The sequence below is a fragment of the Schistocerca cancellata genome, chromosome 1, assembly GCF_023864275.1.
Source record: "Schistocerca cancellata isolate TAMUIC-IGC-003103 chromosome 1, iqSchCanc2.1, whole genome shotgun sequence".
Classification (NCBI taxonomy): domain Eukaryota; kingdom Metazoa; phylum Arthropoda; class Insecta; order Orthoptera; family Acrididae; genus Schistocerca; species Schistocerca cancellata.
In genome coordinates, this window is record NC_064626.1 from 718,701,865 (window position 1) to 718,723,183 (window position 21,319).

Consider the following 21,319-nt stretch of genomic DNA (forward strand, 5'->3'; position numbering starts at 1 on the left):
CGGATTAAAAGTATACAGCAGGGACGGAGTCGTCTTTCTCCCCTGTTGTTCAACCTGCACATCGAAGAAGTAGTGATGGATGTAAAAGAATGTTTCAGAAGTGAGATTAAAATTCAGCGTGAATGGATCTCAATAATAAGATTCTCAGATAGCACTGCTATTCTTTGTGAAAGCGTCAAAGAATTACATAACCTGTTGACTGGAAACAACAGGATACTAAGCACAGAATATGGACTGATAGTAAATCAGAGGAGGACAAAAGTACTGAGCAGCAGCAGAAAAGAGGCTAACGAAAATCTTAACATCCACCCTTGGTTCCTATACACAATGTGTATTATTCCGTCTACCCCTGTAATTTACTCCTATTTTTCTGATAATTTCGAATACCTTGCGCCATTTTACACTGTCGAACGCTTTTTGTAGGTCGACAAATCCTATGAACGTGTCTAGTAAGTAAGGTGAAGGAACTCTGCTACTCTGCAAGCAAAGTAACGTATTACAGGCGAAGCAAGGAGGACGTAAGACGCCTGCTAGAATGGGGAAAGAGGGCATTTCTCGCCAATGGAGGTCTTCTAGTGTCAGACATGGGTCTTAATTTGAGTACAAAATCGCTGAGGTTGTACGTCTGGAGTACAGAATTGTGTGCAGTGAATCATGTTGCGGATAAAATCCCGAACCTTCGCACTGTTGGTGGTGGTGTGTCAGTCGGCTGGGAACGTTGAGCTTGGCGGCCACCATGGTGCTGCTTAAGAGCATTATGCTAAGTTCCGACACCAGACTTAATGACTTCCTTTTGTTTAATCTGAATCGGAAGATCGAACACTACGCACTCTTCTCAACCTTCTAAAATAACCGCCGCCGCTACAATTACGGCACAAGAATCAGTCGCCGCGAATGAAATCAGAAGAAATCTTTCCCAGTTAGGTACTGAGTAACCCCTCAGCGTCTTCCAGCAAACAGTGCCGTACGACTCTTCGTACTGCCGAGACTTTAAAAATTCGTCTCATAAAAAAATGTACGTTTTCAGCTGACTCGTCGTTAACCGTCGATGCAACTTCTGGTGTAATTTTATTATCAGTGTGTTAATTTCCGTGGCACTCATCAGCGCTACTAATTAAATTTTCTCTTCGTAAGCAGTGACACTTCACTTCCTCTTCTACAGATAGAATTTCCTCATGAATATGGATGCTGTCAGACTCAAAATACACGACGCTGGATACCTGTTAAAATATGAACAAAGTAGGAAGCGGCTGTCCTCTGTGGAGAGGCAACACATTTAAAACTTGGCAGGGGATATATTAAGCAGAGTCTGCATTATGCATTCATCCATCAGACGAAAAAGCGCTGCTGTAATTTTCTACCCTTTCAGTTAATGCTATGCTAGCTACTGTAGGAATAAAAGAATTGTAATATTTATAGCTGAGAGCAGGCACGCATATTTTTGTTATGTGACGAAGCAAAAATTCGATTTTTGCTGTCAGAATGCTCAGAGCAGATAAAATTATTTCGTTTCTACAGTTATGCTCTCTAAGACATTAGGTGAAAATGTATGCCAGACCGGTAGGTGAATGAATGAATGAATCATCCAAGCTCCTGCTAATCACTGGAGGTCACCTAAAGTGCGACTGTATCCCACTGAAATTTCTTGATAGATACTGTGGAATATGGGGGTAAAAAGCGTGAAGTAACACAAACATATCTGAGGTAATGTTTGGATTTAAAAATCCACGCTTTCTAGATTGTGACTTCAAAACTAATGCTGAACTCTGTGTGATACCCCAAAAAGTCAGCTGACCAAAACGCTAAACGAAGCTGTCGAGACAGTCGTTGGGAAAAAACGGCGGAAGAAAAGTTGTACATCTTGTAGTTTTTGCGGGACCAACATGTAAACCACTACCAAGCAAGCTGTCCCACTCATAGTTCGTCTGGTAAGTTTTACGTTCTTTACAGAGCATGTAGTCCACTTTAAGAGGATGTTGGGAAATTAATATGCAGGTGATGACGGTTTTCTTGCGGACTACTTGTTTACTTAAGACAATAACAATTTTTAGTCTAAGATGTCACACAATAAGAAATAATTTATGAATAAAGTCAACCTTGTGCTTGTAGACATGTAAACATAAGACTGAGTAGTGGTTGTACAATTACAGTCCGCGTCCTTATAAAAGCTGCTGGAATATAATTTGAACGAAGCATTATTGCAAGACATTTACTACCAGTTGGAAATTTGGTAACGAATTAAAGACTTTACTTACTTTCCTAAAATATAACTTATTTTTGTTGATATGTTGTATAGTTCAGTTAATTTATAAATTCAGTTTTCTATATGTTTCACAATATACCACTTTTATGTTGCATGTGAAAACTTGCATGGTCAGAATTCTTAACACACAGTTGGTTCTAACGGAACTCTCCTATATGTAGTTTTAGAGTAGTCCCATTTACCTCTGGTAACGTAACACTAAGAGCAAACCAAAGAAAGACTAAAGAAATTTATGAACAAACAATTATTTAAGGAAATGTATGAAAAAGCTGTTACTTATATTTATTATGAATGGTTCGAGTGTTGCTAGTGAGCTCAGGTGCAAATGCTTGACAGAAAGTGGGTAAATCCCAATAAAGGGAATTCGACAATGCTCAGATGCTTAAGAGGACAGGCAGTGCACCTGCACTAGCGGAGTGTCAGATAAGCTGCAAGATGGCTTTTTACAGCTTTGTGAACTCAACAATAACTCACAGTTACATAATAAAGCAAATCTGAATATATGTATGATGTTAGAAAAATGGGGAGCATCCAATTACACAACAATATTTTCAATATCTTTAGAACTACAGTAGTTAATGTTTTACAGTGTCTAAACATTTTAACAATGAATCTTTCAATCAACAACTTTTAAACGCTTCATTCGATTTCAACAAACAATATCTCAGGTATATTGCATTGCACTATAGCTATAATCCGTCATATCTGTATATATTTTATTTTTTTATTTATGATGTTCTTTATATCTTTTTCATTATGCAAATGTCTGTCAGAACATCGTGTTGTCTACAATAACACAACAGATGAATGCAGCACGAATACCTCATATGTTGACATAATTGTGTAGTTGTTTAATGAATCGGTTACTATTTTTGCGAGATATTCATTTCACTATTGATTACAAACACTAATGCAAAATCAGGGTGATTTAAGAAGTGGACAATCGCATTTGTTAGTTGATACCACTATTGTAAAGTGTGTCAAAAGGCGCTTTTGTCAAGAGGCCTAAATAGTTGTTTAAACAATATTTTACGACGGTCTGTTGTCATCTAACATGAGAGCACTTGCACAAGAATGTTGGCTAATTTATTTATGAACAAGCTATTATTTATGTCTATTATAAGTGATCTGAATGTGGCTGAATGTTTATAATATTTCTTTATTTGAATATTGTTGTAATATATTACAAGGTGTACAACTCTGAATCCGCCGTTTGCCGATGTGTGGCGACAACGGTAAGTAGCGGTCGAAAGAAACAGATCGCAGACGTCAGGCAGTTAGCTTGGACCTCGGTCAACATAACCTCATTCAAAAATAAGTCGACTTGTATCTGCATCATAAAGTTGTTCTTGATTGAAAATGTCAGTTTACGAGACTAATTCTCGTCGTTTGCGGGAGGTGTTACTGTTTTGTTTCAGTATGAAGAAAACAGCGGCTGAGTCTCATCGAATGCTCTCAAGTACGTATGGTAAGGACGCTATTAGTGAAAGAACATGTGACTGGTTTCAACGCTTCAAGAACGCTGATTTAACGTCGTAGACCAGTATAGTGGTGGAAGAGGGAATGTTTTCGAAGATGCAGAATTGCTGAGTGAAGACTCGCTTCAAACTCAAGAACAATTGGCACGATTAGTGGGAGTGTCACAGCAAGCCATTTCAAAACGTCTCAAGGCTATGGGCATGATTCAGAAAGAAGGAACTTGGGGTCCCGTGTGAGCTGAAACCAACAGACGTTGAACGGCCTTTGTGTGTGTGTGAACAGTTGCTTCAGAGGCAAAAACGGAAGGGATTTCTGCATCGCATTGTGACCTGGGACGAAAAATGGGTTCACTACGATAACCCTAAACGCAAAAAATCATGGGGATATCCCGGCCATGCTTCCATGTCGACGGCCAAACCGAATATTCACGGCTCCAAGATCGTGCTCTGCATTTGGTGGTACCAGCTCGGCGTCGTGTACTATGAGATGTTAAAACAAAGTGAAACAATCACACGTGCTCGTTATAGAACGTAATTAATGCGTTTGAGCAGAACATTAAAAGCCAAACAGCCGCAGTACAGCGAGAGGCACGATAAAGTGATTTTGAAGTACGACAACGCTCGACCCCACGTTGCAAAAGAGGTCAAAACGTACTTGGAAACGTTAAAATGGTAATTCCTACCCCACCCGCCGTATTCTCCAGACATTGCTCCCTCTGACTATCACCTGTTTAGATCAATGGCGCATGGCCTGGCTGACCAACACTTCCGATCTCATGAAGAAGTCACAAATTGGATCGATTCGTGGATCGCTTCAACAGATGAACAATTTTTTCGACGTGGGATTCGTACACTGCCCTAAAGATGAGAAAAAGTAGTGGCCAGCGATGGAAAATGCTTTGAACGATACGTGTGTAACCAATTTGTTTCATTAAAGCATCAAATGTTTGGGAAAAAACGGCGGAAGAAAAGTTGTACATCTTGTAGTTTCTGCGGGACTTGATCAAGTGCAGACAGACCATGTCTTTAGATCTTAAGAACGATGTATTTTTGGTGAGGAAGACCTTCGACCAATTGAAAAGCGGGTAGTAGAGGTGCACGATCGGAGTCAAGTGGAGATGACTTTTTTCCGAGTGGTGCGCTCAAGGGAGTGATTCTGGGCACCTTAGGTTGAGATCTTGAAGACGACTCTTTTATGCGATTTATTGAAGAAGGCAGACCTGTGTGTGGTATTGTGAGAGATTTTATCCGGTGGGTGATTGATTCTGGGCGGTGAGCGGCCGCTATGAGACTTTAAGTTTTGGAACACTTTTATGTTAAGTCTCGGAGGAGGACACATACGTTGGCTTTTGAAGAAGGCAGACCTGCTGGTGACATAGTGTGTTTTTCGATGGAGTAGGTGATAGATGGCATGCGGTGATGGCAGCTACAATACTCTACCTTTTTGCCGATTGCAGTACGGAAATGAGAATAGACCGAGTAACAGTTCCCACTCATTGTCTCACGTGTTTTAATTTGCAGATCATCATGTTGAACTCTGAGCTATTTTGAGCTGGTGAATATTTTGTGTACTGTGATCACGTATTGGACTTAGTTTGTCGTGCGTCTCTTATAACTGTTTAGCTGGGGAATTCTGCTATCGTTTTCGTAAGGCTCACAATGCAAGCTTACTGCTTTTGGTTGGGTTATTTTCTGTCTGTAATTTAATTGCGTTTCATAGGACTACTTTCCATTTAATTGAGATATACTTCCTTGTATAAACATTATTCAACGTAATTCCCTGAAGTGGTCTACGTCAATTACAGACGTTAAAATAGAAACATTTTATTAATTATTCATTTATCTTTTAATATTCCTTCGTATTTTATTAATTCTCAGTTCTGTTCAGTGCATGTACTTTTTGATTGCAGGGTTACAGCCACAGATTATTATATGCAGCAGGTTTTCAGCTGGGCATGAAAGCAGATGTGCGCGGCTCGATTCTGTATGACTATCGAGCTATTCTTTTAAACAGAGCCGTGCATAATAGCCCAGATACATAGGGTACGAGCGACGTCAAGTAAAGACGCAACTGGTTCGCTGGCATGGACTGCTGGTCAGAGAGCAACTACTAGGTAGAAAACCGCTACGTATCATCGCAGGCTGACATCAAAATCCACCAAAAGTAAACGCAAAATATATCCGTTAAAAAAGCAGATAAAAATTATACTGGCGCCTTCCTAAGAGACAGTCTGCACTCCTTGCCAATTAACTATGTAAGTATGGACCGGATGTGTCTTTAAATCCAGAGAAATAGTGTTTAAGGCAAATGAGAGATTTATTAAGAATAAATTAATAAAAGATGATGCTGATTCCCCACGCTACACAAAACAGGTTAGAACACTACAGCAGAAGCAACGAAAAAGCGTGCCAGATTTAAAAGAACGCGAAATCTCCAACACGGGTGATGCTCTACTGAAGCTCGAAGGTTATATGGACTTCACTACAAGACGCTTTTAATAGCTTCCACAACGAAACTCTGTCTCGAAATCTGACAGCAAAACCAGAGAGATTCTGGTCGTACGTAAAGTACACCAGCAGCAAGACACAATCAATATATTTACCGCACAATACTAATGGTAACATTACTGATAACAGCGCCACTAAAGCGGAGTTATCAATTACTGTTTTTCTAAACTACTTCACCAGAAAGACGAAGTAAATATTCCAGGATTCGAACCAAGAACGACTGCCAACATGAGTAGCTTAGAACGTGTAGCGAAGCAGTTTAAAACACTTCATAAAGTCAGTTCTTTCGCTCCATACTGCATACCATTTAGGTTCCTTTCAGAGTTTGCTGATACAGTAGGCACAATCATAAACAACTGCTCGCTCGATGAAAGATCTGTACCAAAAGTCTGGAAAGTTGCAAAGGTCGCACCCAACAACCAAGAAAGAAAATAGAGGTAATTTGGTGAATTACACGCACATGTCACTGACGTCAGGTTACAGTAGAATTTTGGAAAATATACTGTTTTCGAACTTTATGCGTTACCTCGAACGAACGGTCTACTGACACACAGTCAGCACGGATTTTGAAAGTATCATTCTTGTGAAACGCAACTAACTCCTTGTTCGCCCGAAGTAATGAGGTGATTTCAAATTGATTCTAGATTTCGAGAAGGCTTTTGACACCGTTCTGCACAAGAGACTTCTACTCAGATTGCGTGCCTACAGTGTCGCTTCGGTGCCTGACTGAATTTATGATTTTCTGTCAGAAAGGGCGCAGTACATAGTAATCGATGGAAAATCATCGAGTAAATCAGAAGTGATATCTAGCGTTCCTAAAGGGAGTGTTACAGGTTATAATGAATTCTACTGTAATTGATGAAAGTATGTGAATGCAGCTTGCCGCTAACTTGGTGTAATATTTTGTCTGTACAGAGGTGTATCTGTCGCCTTTATTAGCCCTTCACTCTCACACATAAATCGGTACAATACAGTTAGGGCCTCCTGTTTTATCTTTTGGGCTTATCCGTGATAAGACAGGCAAACAATTATGCTAATTGAGGATTCTGAGTATTTTCTCGAGTGTCATTCGCTCTCTCTCTCTCTCTCTCTCTCTCTCTGTCCTTTATCTGTGTACAGTTTTAAATCTATTATTTTATTTACGTGGAATCAGCCCAATAGAATCTCTGGTGGAGCCCTTCGTCTTAATATTCAGCGGCTGGTTTGCTGGAAAATATCTTTACATTTGTTATTATTGTTAAGCGCTGCATTCAGTTGGGAAAAATCGATCGTTTGAACAATTCGTTCATTTTACGACAGATTTAGAATTTCAGATGTGGACGAAGCCTTTTTGGACGATTTTATCAAAACTCGGAGACTGCAGGCTCTCTTCGTCACAGCTGAAACTTCCCCACTAATTACAGGGCCAAGACAATCATCAATGATTCAGACAGAGAACTCATTCGTCATTCACTCTAGAATAAAAGGGTCACAAATCTTATTTCTGAGGAAAATAGTATATTCAATCCATCTCCATTACATGTTCCGTTTTCTGTTGATTCCAAGTCTTGCGTAATTTTCGTTTACCGTTTTTCTCTATCCACCAATAACACGCTAGTGGCACAAACTTTACTAGCTCGTTTTAGCGAGAAGAAGAGCAAATATCTCTTTTAGCAACCCGACAATCTTCCGACAGATACTTCCCAAGCTGTACTCCCTCTCTCTCTATCTATAATAACCATGGAGAATACATCTATGTATCTCTGTTATTCCAAAGAATAATCTTACTAGCAAAATACCTTGGCGTCGACGGGCTGTCGGCGCATATATTACTAGAAATCCGATCAGATACTTTCTAAAAGTGAATAAATGTGGATGATTTGATTGACCATTATTAATTATTGCGTGGTAGAGGGTAAATTTCCGTGGGGAGATTACAATGCCCCTCGCAGCGAGCGAAGTTTGTGAGCTCAATTTTGATTTACCGAACACACTTCGCGAGCTATCTATTAGTGTGGATAACCCGGAAGTGATGATTGTCAGTCCTCCGACTGAAAAAGAGAATATTATATTTAAGACAGACGAAGAAAAGAAATGTTGAAAACAGAAAAAATGAAGAAACAGGTACCGCGGCTGTATTTCTTTTACGTGCATCCAGGTGTTATGTTTGCTGTGCACAACCAAGGAAGATGATCTTTCATGCGACTGTTATCAGGGTCTACACATTCGGGAACTTTCTTTAGCAGGGAAACCTTGGAAAACCTCTTAAGCCTAGACCCCCAGCCTACGGTACATAGAAGATAGGAAAGCCTATAGAAGAAAAAAAAATAATTTTGAAATAGATCTCTAAAGAAAAGACACGGATCAATTTATATCACGATTTGGAGAAGAGTGGTTTGTGCCTCTAGCAAAAAAAAACATTTTACAATAAATAGCGTGAATTTTCGTTTTACAATCTTCTTCCTAGGACAATATCTTGCGGTGCTAAAACTCCCCCGGGTCTTGCATGTCCCCGACGTCCACATTTGTAGTCGGTCTTCTACGCGGCCCCCTTTGTAGTTGGTCTTCCACGCGGCCCACAATGGGAAGAGTAGAAGGGACAGGGATACTCGAATTCACATGCAACATTCATCCCAAAAGAATTAGCAATGACCAAAAGGGAAACTCTTCCTGTAAGAGAACTGGTTAAGTTGCACCGTCCAAGATTCTCCTTTTTGAAAGCAAAATCCTTATGGCTTCATGCATCCTTTTTGTTACGACATACTTCAAAGAATTTAGCCATTAACTAATGATGTTGCCCAAAAGCATCATCATATTTACTCTCGTTTGAATACTCTTTTTGACTTTGCATCCCCACTTGTGCTTATAAGTCCAAAAGTTCTGACATATTTTCTATCACTGATTTGTTCTTCGTAATTTAAAGGATTCATGCAACTTCCAATAGATTTTGGATTCAAATCATCGAATAATGGATAGTGTAGTTCCTTTTATACAAAGACATAATCCATCATTTTCTTGAAAAGTCATATAATTTATCTATACTCAAAATTTTTTATTCTAAATACATCTATTTCTCCGCTTGATTGCTGTGATGTAAAAGTTATTAGCATTGAGGAATGCGGATTCACTTCTTTCATTTACTCACTGATTCATACGGCGTTCATACATGTACATATATGGAAATGGATTTTTCAAACAAAATTCCCAAACGAACACGAACCATTAAATAACTACTACTTCTATGAATATTACTTTCTTTAATCGTTCATTAATAAATTAAAAACTCTTAACTCCTAATTACAACACCTTTTCTTTTTAAAGTTCAACATGAATCAGTTTACCCTCGCGTTTGGTGCGAGTCTCTTAGAAAGCATATCTGTGTCGTCTATATCGATTTTAACTCTCGCGCCGACGTCAACTGTTTTGCGCGGGAAATTATCTTTGCGGCGTTAACCGTTACTCATTATTCACTACCTCAACACATCCCTTCACACGTTTACACATCTAAGCGTGCACTTGAGATTATATATGGACATTCACTTGGAATCTCTTTTGATTATTCAGCGTCATTTGCGGGAAACATTTCATTCTTCTTGAAGGTCCGTCAGATCCTTTATAAATCTTGATGACATTAGCAATGCTAAAGTTCCATGTTCACCCCAACCACAGGTGAAGCCTATCTCCACTATCTTCTTTACAACACTTGATAGTAATAGTTAGTCACTATTTCTATAATCTGTGTCACTGATTAACTATTTCAATTTAAAGTTTTCTAACACTACACACACAGTTTATTGTTTTTTACGAGCGTTCATCCCTGTCACTCGCAACACCATTCCTCCCTATCTTCTTATCTTCATTAAATTTTTTCAAATCGTTATGGGAAAATAACCCTTTTATTTTGTTCGATCCCGGGTATGCTAACAGATAAGCCCCAGGATTCGGAATTTGTAGGATAATGTATGGGCCAGTATATAGTAACTCCCATTTCTTTATACTTTTCTTTATTAAGGATGATTTGGTATGTCTTTTGACTAGTACCTTCTCTCCGACATGGTATGTCTGTACCCTCTTAATTAATTTTTCATATTGTTGTTTTCTCTGATCAGCTTTTTTCGTCATATTTATGATAGCTTGTCTTATTTTTTCTTCCCAAGGCATCTCAGTTTCCTGAGTTTTGGGCATATGGTCAGTCCAGAAGTTTTCCTCTTTTGCTTCGAACATCAATTCACGAGGTGTATATCCAGTTGAGGAGTGGGGCATGTTATTGTATATCTGTTCAAACTCTTCCACATAATTTGCCCACGCAGTCTGCTTATTATGGCAATACGTCCTCATAAATCGATTGAATTCTCTAAAAATCCTCTCAACCAAATTGCCTTGTGGGTGGTAAAATGATGTTAGTATGTGTTTCACACCGACTTGAGACGAAGTCTGTTTCCATCGGAGTCCCGTGAATATTTTAGCATTATCTGTTATGATCGCCTTTGGTATACCCACATGTGGAAGATAATCCCTTATCAATCTTAATACAATTACTTTGGCTGTAGCCGCCCTTATCGGGTATAGCTTTACGTATTTCGTACACCCATCGAGAAATGCCAACACATATTTAACACCACCTCTTGAAGTAGGTAACGGTCCACACAGATCACACGAAATTAATTCTTTTGGTTCTTGGACTAATATAGAGCATAATGGGTGCTTAGTCCCTTTTGAATCCGGTTTTGTTTTTTGACAGATTATGCATCTCTTTAAGACCTCATGCACTCTGCGCTTTATGTTGGGAAAATAACAGTACCCACTTATCTTGTCTGCACATTTTGTCGCACAGAAATGTCCCCAGGTTAAATGAGTGAACCATACAAGTTTTTCTATTTGCGCCTCAGGTATACAAACACACCAACGGACTTTGTTTGGCCTTCCGCAGCGGAAAAATAATACGCCATTTACCAGCTTGTAATAATTTGCCATCTGATCCGAAGGTTGCTGTTGTAATCTTTGAATGACACTTCCCCATTGAGCATCTTTTTTCTGTAACTGGGCCATATGCGCACACAAATTGACGTAGTACGTCTTAAATGGATTTTCCTGCAGCAGCAATACAGGGAGTTCTGAGTTATTATTTATTTCAATCTCTTTGGTTAAACCCTGCGGTGACCTTGATAGAGCGTCAGCAATAATGTTTTGCTGCCCTGAGACATGTACGATCTTAAACTGGTATTGTTGCAGAGCGAGAGTCCATCTAGCGAGTCTAGGGTGTAACAGTTTACACGTTTGTAAAAACGTTAATGATTGATGATCGCAATATACGATAGTCTTTGACCCATATAGATAATAATGAAATTTTTTAAATCCCCAGACGACCGCAAGAGCCTCTAATTCTGTCGTCGTGTAAGTTCGTTCACAGTTGGACAAAACACGACTAGCAAACGCAATAGGACAGAAGGTAAGCTGTCCATTTATCTTACGTACTTGGAAAAGGCACGCTCTAAGACCCACATTCGACGAATCTGTTGACAAGTAAAATTCTTGTTGCATGTCCGGATGGTACAAAAGCGGTGCATTTACTAATTGCTTCTTTATCTCTTCGAATGCTTCTTGACACTCTAATGTCCAGAGCCAGGGCACATCCTTCTTCAGCAAACTATTTAGAGCTGCTGTGTTCATTGCCTGATTTGTTATAAATCTTCTAAAAAATGAGGCAAGACCCATAAACCCTTTTAATTGCCTCCTATTTCTGGGTGTTGGAAACTTACTAATCGCAATTAGCTTCTCCTTGGTTGGTAAAATTCCCTTTGCGTCAATTATATGGCCCAGGAACTTGATTCTGTTTAGTGAAAAATGGGATTTCTGTAGGTTAGCAGTTATTCCCATGGTTTTGAACACGTTCAACACCCGACTCAGTAAGGTAATATGCTCCTCCCAAGTCTTCGATGCTATAAGCAAATCATCAACAAACACTGTTATCCTGCTTCTTAGTTCTGGGCCTAGTGCATAATCTAGAGCTGCTATAAAGATTCCAGCACTAATGTTGAGTCCGAAAGGAACTACAGTAAATTGGTAACTTCTTCCAGAATAAATGAAAGCCGTATATTTCCTTGATAATTCATCCAGCTTGACTTGCCAATAAGAACTCCGCAAATCAATGCTCGTCAAATATTGGACATCCTGGAACCGTTGTATAAGTTCGTCTATGTTTTCCGGATGTGTTCTCACTGGAATTATGATTTTATTTATTTCTCTGGCGTCGAGTACCAGTCTCACAGTCCCATTTGCTTTTGGCACGACCAACAATGGGGAGCAGTATGGGCTTGTAGAGGGTTCGATCAAACCCCATTTCAACATGCGATCTATTTCCTTTTGAACTTGAGCCTTTAACCTCCAGGGAACAGGATAAAAAGTTCTACAATACGTTTCGTGCGGCTTAACGTAGAGATGGCATATGTATCCCTTAATAACTCCTGGCCTTTCATCAGACACGTTTTCATACGCTAATAATAATTCTTTGAGCTGCTTCTTCTGATATTCAATAATGCAGTCGGATTCATTTAACTTATCATACACTAATTGACCGAAATCTCCTTTGACTTGGAACTCACTATTTACGTGCTGTTTAGAATTTTGTGCCGACCTGATTACTTGCACACTGATCCCACTATTATATTTTCTGGTAAGGCTTTCTTTTTTCAACAAGTCCAACTCAATTTCTTGTTTATTTACAGTTAACCAAATTTTTCCTGTTTTAAAATCTATTCTGCATCCGTATTGACGTAGGCTGTCGACTCCGATAATGCAGTCTACCACCAAATTTTTCACAACAAGGAATGTGCTTAATATTGCTACATTTCCGACTTCTACACTAAGTAGTGATTGCACTTTTACATTAGCCGATCTAGCCCCAACGGCGCCTATTATTCTGCAATTTTGAACTGGAAAAATTGGTACTCGTCTTATATTTCTGATCTTGTTGAATAGAGCCTCCGAAATAACATTTGTGGTTGCAGCTGTGTCTAAAACCGCCACTATAGGTACAGTCTCCAAAATGACTTGCACTTCGGCTACTGCCACCTGTTCCTTATCCTCATCTTGGGGTTCTAAGTCCTCGGTCAATTCATCTGCCAGTAATCGTTCATCATTATACGTTAGCATGGGTACACATATCCTGTTGCCCCTCAACCAATTGTTGACCACACCTCCGGGGCACGAGTGGGTCCTTACAAGTTTGTTGGATTTTGATTCGCCTGGTGGTTGACATCTTCCGTCACTTCAGTAATTACCGGTTGATTCGCAGATGTCCGTCCCCACTGATGTTGGTTATTTGAGTTTATTCCCCCCGGTTGATTCCACTTTCTATTACTGTTATTGTTCCAGGCTTGAGGTCTGAAATTCCTTTCGTTCCCCCACACGGGATTGTATCTTTTCCCATTCCTGTTGTTCCTTGGATAGCCCCTCGCAAGAGTATTGCCGATATTACTATTGAGATTTTGAGGTGTTTCTCCCCTATTTAGCGATCTCTGTGCATTCCCTTGCCTACCATTTGGAGGAGGTTCTATCTCCCTATATTGGAATCTGTTATTACGGGCTTTCTGGTTGTTCTCTTCGATAATATCTATATGGTCTAACGTCGTGAGGAACGACTCCAAGTCTTTATCGTTGCCGTAGATCAATTGATTCCGGATGCTAGTTGGTAGTCTTGCCTTAAGTATGTTTATTATGTCTGGCAAGGGCATAGGTCTGTCCCAGTATCTCGTTTTATTTATATATTTTTCAAAATACTTCCTAAGGCTTCCTTTTGAAAAGGAGAAAGGCTCCGGATAGAGCACCTCCTGCCTTAGGCGTTCCTGCACCCCTTCTGACCAGAACTTTGCTAAAAACGCTTTCTCAAAATCGTCATATGTCGAGCAAACAGAAGTCATGTCCGAGGCCCAGATCGCCCCCGAACCTTGTATATATCCTGTCACGAAACTGATCTTCTGCCATTCCGACCAATTTCTGGGTAGCACTCCTCTGAAACTTCGAATAAAAACAATCGGATGGACCCCCCTTTTGTCAGTGTTAAAAATCTGGAATTGCCGATGCTTTATCATTTTTTCTTCGGCATGGCAAAGGCTTTCGTAATCTCCTTCAGATAAAACTTCACGCGAACAACTAGCTCGTGGCAATTTAATATTTGAGTTACTTACACAAGTCGGTATCGTGTGCGAATGTGCAGTAACTGGCTCTATAGTCGCTGCCAACTTCTGCTGCTGGCCTGTATTCATTTGTTCTGAGCCTTGTTGTGAAACGCGTAGCGACTCTTCTATCGTTTGTTTCCAATGCTCGAAATCAGCACCTAACTGCTGTCGCACTTCCTCAAGTCCTTTCGCAAACAAATTCTCTTCCTGTTTGCCACATAGACTCTGGAATGCTGCTTTAACATTTTGCTCAACGTTTTCACACATTAGCCGTTTGGTTTCTAATGTGATTTCGGATAATTTACCCGTTAATACATTAATTTGGTGGTCTATAACATCTTGACGCTCTGTCAGATGGTCAACACTTTCCTTTAGGTTAGTCTGCGTACGTGCCAATTCAGGAAGTTGCGCAATTGCACATGACATGGCATCTTGCTTTTGTACTAATTGCGGAACCATTTCCACCTGTTCCCGTACGGTATCTATCTAAATAGCCACATACTCCTTCATTTCTACACGTACGCGGTGAGTAGATTCCTCACATTGAGCTTTCACCAATTCTATTTGTGCAGTTAATTTTCGTTCCGTCTCTTCGGCCCGATCTTTAAGTTCCTTTGTCTTCGTCTCTATCCGCTGCTCTAATTCGGAAAAACTATCTTGTAACTGCTGCTTAATCTCAGCTTTCAAATTTTCCTGCCCTTCAGTAACTGAGGCTAATTTCGTATTCAAATCATTTTGCCCTTCAGTAACTGAGGCTAACTTCGTGTTAATGTCGATTTTCAAATTTTCCTGCCCTTCAGTAACTGAGGCTAATTTCGTATTCAAATCATTTTGCCCTTCAGTGACTGAGGCTAATTTCGTATTCAAATTATTCATGCTCTCGGTTATCATCTGCATCTGTCTCATGATAATTACCAATGGATCTAATCCATGTTGCGTACTTGCTGTTACATCTCCAGCCGTGTCTACCGGGCGTTCTATTGCACTATCTGTAGCGATCGGTTCTACCACACTTCTTACTACATCATTATTATCAGTGCTAACAGCTGAAGGCTGTTGCGTGCTGCTCTGCTCTGCTTGACTCATCTTAAACATTGCCCTAGTTAAAACCATATAAATATTCTACTGTCACTATATAAATATATCTCCCTTCACACAAGAGTACTTCTGTGGCTACTTTCTTACTGTACTTATACAGATAAAAGCAACTGGGGCAGGTCTAACTACATCTAGCATGAACACAATTAGTCAAAGTTCAAATATTCAACAGTACTAAACAGAAAAGCGTATACTTCATTTGTATTATCAAGCTTTAATAATAAAATTGTAGATCTGGCCTTTACTCTGCGCCCAATTGTTTTAAAGGACTTGTAGTCCGGGGTGATATGTTACAATACAGCATCACCGGTCTATTGCGGTCTAACTGTGTTGGTGAGCCAGTAAATTTCCACTGGGCAGTGACTGCGTCACTGCAATTCACGTTGGAGGTGTGGCGGTGGGACTTGTAGTCCCGTACCACCCTCTGACGGTGATAGTGCTACATGATTCATGCAGAATTTATTGCCTGACTTGGGCAGGTGAAGGTGTGGCGGTGGGACTTGTAGTCCCTGCGCCCAACGTGTTCTTTATCTTCTTATTTGTAGATCTCCTGAATGTGACTGCGAGTATTTCTTCTCTTTTCCAAGCGTCAGTTAAGTTGGCTCGTCGTAGTTCACATGAAACAGAGAACAAAATTATTTTAACAACGTCCAAAAACGTGTCCTGTCACGGATTGGCCATTATAATGAATTCTACTGTAATTGATGAAAGTATGTGAATGCAGCTTGCCGCTAACTTGGTGTAATATTTTGTCTGTACAGAGGTGTATCTGTCGCCTTTATTAGCCCTTCACTCTCACACATAAATCGGTACAATACAGTTAGGGCCTCCTGCTTCATCTTTTGGGCTTATCCGTGATAAGACAGGCAAACAATTATGCTAATTGACGATTCTGAGTATTTTCTCGAGTGTCATTCGCTCTCTCTCTCTCTCTCTCTCTCTCTCTGTCCTTTATCTGTGTACAGTTTTAAATCTATTATTTTATTTACGTGGAATCAGCCCAATAGAAGCTCTGGTGGAGCCCTTCGTCTTAATATTCAGCGGCTGGTTTGCTGGAAAATATCTTTACATTTGTTATTATTGTTAAGCGCTGCATTCAGTTGGGAAAAATCGATCGTTTGAACAATTCGTTCATTTTACGACAGATTTAGAATTTCAGATGTGGACGAAGCCTTTTTGGACGATTTTATCAAAACTCGGAGACTGCAGGCTCTCTTCGTCACAGCTGAAACTTCCCCACTAATTACAGGGCCAAGGCAATCATCAATGATTCAGACAGAGAACTCATTCGTCATTCACTCTAGAATAAAAGGGTCACAAATCTTATTTCTGAGGAAAATAGTATATTCAATCCATCTCCATTTCATGTTCCGTTTTCTGTTGATTCCAAGTCTTGCGTAATTTTCGTTTACCGTTTTTCTCTATCCACCAATAACACGCTTGTGGCACAAACTTTACTAGCTCGTTTTAGCGAGAAGAAGAGCAAATATCTCTTTTAGCAACCCGACAATCTTCCGACAGATACTTCCCAAGCTGTACTCCCTCTCTCTCTATCTATAATAACCATGGAGAATACATCTATGTATCTCTGTTATTCCAAAGAATAATCTTACTAGCAAAATACCTTGGCGTCGACGGGCTGTCGGTGCATATATTACTAGAAATCCGATCAGATACTTTCTAAAAGTGAATAAATGTGGATGATTTGATTGACCATTATTAATTATTGCGTGGTAGAGGGTAAATTTCCGTGGGGAGATTACAAGGTCCTCTGCTATTCCTAGTCTATATAACCTATTTAGGAGACAACGCGGTCAGCTCTCTTAGATTGTTTGCAGATGATACTATCATTTATCATCTAGTAAACTCATCAGAAGAACCAAGTGCAAAATGACTTATACACTACATCTGTGTAGTGCGAAAAGTTTTATTTGACCCAAAATAATGAAAAGTGTGAGGTCATTCAGATAAGTACAAAAAGAAATACGTTAAATTTTGGTTTCAAAACAAATCACAGAAATTTAAACTCTGTCAATTCAACTAAATACCAAGGAATTAAAACTACGAAGAACTTAAATTGAGATGATCACTTGGATAATATTTTGGGGAAGACGAAACAAAGATTGAGTTTTATTGGTAGGACACTTGTAAGCTGCAACAGGTCAACTAAACAGACTGCCTGTTCGTCCTCTGCTAGAATACTGTTGTACAGCTTGAGATCATTACAAGACAGTATTGACAGAGGACATCGAAAAATTCCAAACGAGGGCAACGCGTTTTGTATTGTCGCGAAATATTGAGTAAGTGTCAAGGATACGATAAGCTAGTTGAGTGTCAATCTTTAAAACAAAGGCGTTCTTCCTCGCAGAGAGATCTTCTCACGAAAGTTTAATCACCAACTTCCTCTCCTGAATGTGTAAATATCTTACTGCCGACAACGTGCATACGGAGAATTGATCATTGTAGTAAAATAAGAGAAATCAGAGCTCTTACAGACAGATTTAAGTGTGGAACCGTAGAGAAGTAGTTTGAAGGTGGTTCGAAGAACCCTCTGCGATGCTCTTAACTGTGGATTGCAGAGTTATGATGTACACATTGTTATTATTATTATTATTAGTGCTACTAATTATTATTAGTTGCAGTGGGCAGACACAAAGAATTAGCAGCCTGAAGTCTTTCAGTTTTTGCCATTTCTGAAGTTATGTCCAGAAATTAAATGATTTACAAGCAGTATGGAAAGTGCATGCATTTTAACTTTGTTGATTTTAAATGGAAGTGCATGGTGCGCTAGTGAGAGGGATGGTTCAGAGGGAGCATGTTTTCTAACAAGTATCTACCCTCACTGTGGATAGCTAGCTGTCTTATCTGAGGAGTTTTGGGTGGTACTCACAATGTTCCAGGAATTGCTTCGTCATTCATTCTAACACACACACACACACACACACACACACACACACACACACACTCACACGTACACACAGTTTTCGAACTCATCGCATGGAAAAAAAATCGTGACATTCAAGATCCACAGAAGCGATAGCAGATTTTTGACAGTGACGGGAACGAAAACAACAACGAAAGGAATGGACTGGGAACGACATATGATGTGCGCTGACTGAGAACAAACCATATACAAAAACAGTTGTTAGAAATAAGCAGTAAGCAACTGACTCATCAAATCTTTAGACCGTAGTCTAACAAAACACTCACAAAAAGTAAATATCAATAATGTTTCGTCATTTTAAAAATAGAAGGGTTCGAAGAGAATTCGTTTTCATTTTAAAGTTTAGTTAGGTGCCAATGTGAGTGACGCAGGAGGGACATGGAGGGGATGGGGGTAGGGGGGGGGGCGACGATGGGGGCCGATGTACTAGCTAATATATGATTGCAGGCAGGAGTAATGATCTCAGCAAGGTCAGGAATCACTGATCCACGGGAAAGTGACGTGCCCAAGTACAGAACTGAGTTAGTACGTGCCACAGGAATCGAAGTGGCACACCATAATTGCTGTTTGCTACAGAATTCCTAATTACTGAAGATAGACAGTGTAGCCCTCCATTAAAACAGTACAGTGTTAGAAGCAACTTACAAGCTTCAGATTATATTTCAGCCAGTATCAGCACTGTTTTAAACAGAATATATTTGTTATGGCCTGTCCCTCAATGGTCGAGCCATATCTATGACGAACAAAAGCAACTTAATTGCTCAACCACAGCTTTATTATTAGTAAACAGTCTGAAAAATTGGAACAGAAAAATTACCAAAATGCAGGATGCACTCCTAGAGATTAGGGATATGACAAAACAATAGTTCTGGAGGCGCCGGGTATCGATCCCGGTACCTCTCACATGCTAAGCGAGCGCTCTACCATCTGAGCTACGCCCCCAGACAGTATCGTGAGGCCTCAGTGGTGTCTTTTCCAGGTCAGCGCCTTTGGCTACCCGCCCGACCACGCATACCTGTAGCTGCTACCAGCAGAACTGTGCCCGAGCGCTGCGGCGAAAGTTCGGCCACGCGCAGCGCATGCATAACTTCAGCCTCCACGTCTTCACAACTAGAAGCTCTGATAAAAGATGGTACCAAACTGCGGTCTCGAGAGTACAGTTAATATGAACCAGTGTGAACCGATGGAGTTGAAGATGGTCGTCAGACATTGAGTGAAGTCATTCTGTATTTTTTTTTTCATCGGTCTCGGTGAGCATCCACGATAATTTCTTGGATTACCAAGTTTATATCCCTAATCAGCGTTTTTTTTTTAATTTTTAAAGTAAGCCTCTGATGGTGCCCAGAGCACCCTGCGTTGTCGACTGAACGCCGGGTCATCCTATGCCATTGGCATTTATATGCTGTTTGGAGGGTCGTGAGTTGGTCATACCGCTCTCCCGTTTATTGTAAGCTTTCCAGAGCTTGGAGCCGGTAAGCATTCAAGTAACTCCTCAATGGGCCTCAGGAGGCTGTTCGCACTCTGTGCCTATCGTCCCTGCCAGTACGAGGAAATAAACCCCAGTCCTCCTCACGACAGGCTCACCGCTCAGGTACGGAGGCGTAATCACGATGGATGAGCATTTAGAAATATCTGTACATCAACTGTAATAGTGCCTTTCCGCCGTACATGACTAGTAATGTAGTCATGTCTTTGTTCTGTGTGTCATTCTTGTTTAGAAAGTCGTAGGTTTCAGATGCTATTCATTTCTGTCGTTATCAACTTGGCTATAGTGGACGTCAATGGCCAACAGTTTCCACATTTCACAATCATCTTGGCGTAAATTTGATTTGGAAAAAAATTACGTCTTCTTGCAATAAGTGCTTCTTTTAGATTGTCCTCTGTCCATATCTGTCTGTGCTTGTGGTAGCTATAGGAAACATGGGAAAGGCGTGTAGATGTATTACCTGCCCTTAATCTTTTGAATTCTGCTGACTCAGGACTGTGGAGTCGTAGGATCAGGGAAAAGTGTGCCTCTTACAGGTTGCTGTGAAAGATCTCCTTTCGGAGTACTGTGGCTCGAAAGAATGTGTCAAACTTCACAGTCTCGAATGGTTTACTTTAGATGACGAAGAATAATACTGAGGCCTGAAACATTTGCCTCTGGAATTTATATTACAAGATACTACTATTATGAAAGCTTTGCCCACTACGTCACGACGAATAAAATACTAATTGTTATGCAATTCTGTCTGTGGCGGTCGAGAGAAACGTTCAGACGGCAAACCTGAGCAAAAAATATAGATAAGCGAAATTAGTGATTGCTATCAAAAGATATAAATTACTTATTCACGTAATTATCAGGTTACCGCCCATTAATATCAATTAACATCAATTTCAGCATGAGTTTTACAGAGGAAGTGTGAACAGATAAAGAGTACACATTTCAAGAATGAAGAATTGTTGGAACTCAACTCAGTTAATGAACTTGTAACCTCCCCTTTCCTAATCGGCCTACTAGAGTGTGATATAATTGACCGTGATCGCGTAAGCCTCATGAAATGTTACAGTGAGTAAGGCTACTTACTGTTACCGACGGAAAATAATACCCGTTAGTAGGAGTAAAGTGTACGAAGGAAGAATCTATTCTAAACCTAATCTAAATGCTGATAATAATTTTCAAATGAGTGGAATTTAGTGCAATCGCCCACGAACCACACAGGGGGAAAAAGGGTACCACGTAATATTTAATACAAAGAAATACTGATTATCAAAAAAGGCATAACTAAACCGTCACCAGCCCACTAGGGCAATGAACGTCCAGAATTCTAAGAATGGCAATGCCAAAGAAAATTAAGCAAATAATCTCTGACATTGCAACAAAAGGTTTACC

At 40.0% G+C, this 21,319-nt stretch overlaps 1 non-coding gene across 1 annotated transcript; it reads right to left on the reverse strand.

Annotated features, from left to right (window-relative positions):
* Window positions 1–19,316: 19,316 nt before the first annotated feature.
* Window positions 19,317–19,389, reverse strand: Trnaa-agc (transfer RNA alanine (anticodon AGC)). The gene has a single exon. It is a non-coding gene; the product is annotated as a tRNA-Ala (tRNA).
* Between the last annotated feature and the right edge of the window lie 1,930 nt (window positions 19,390–21,319).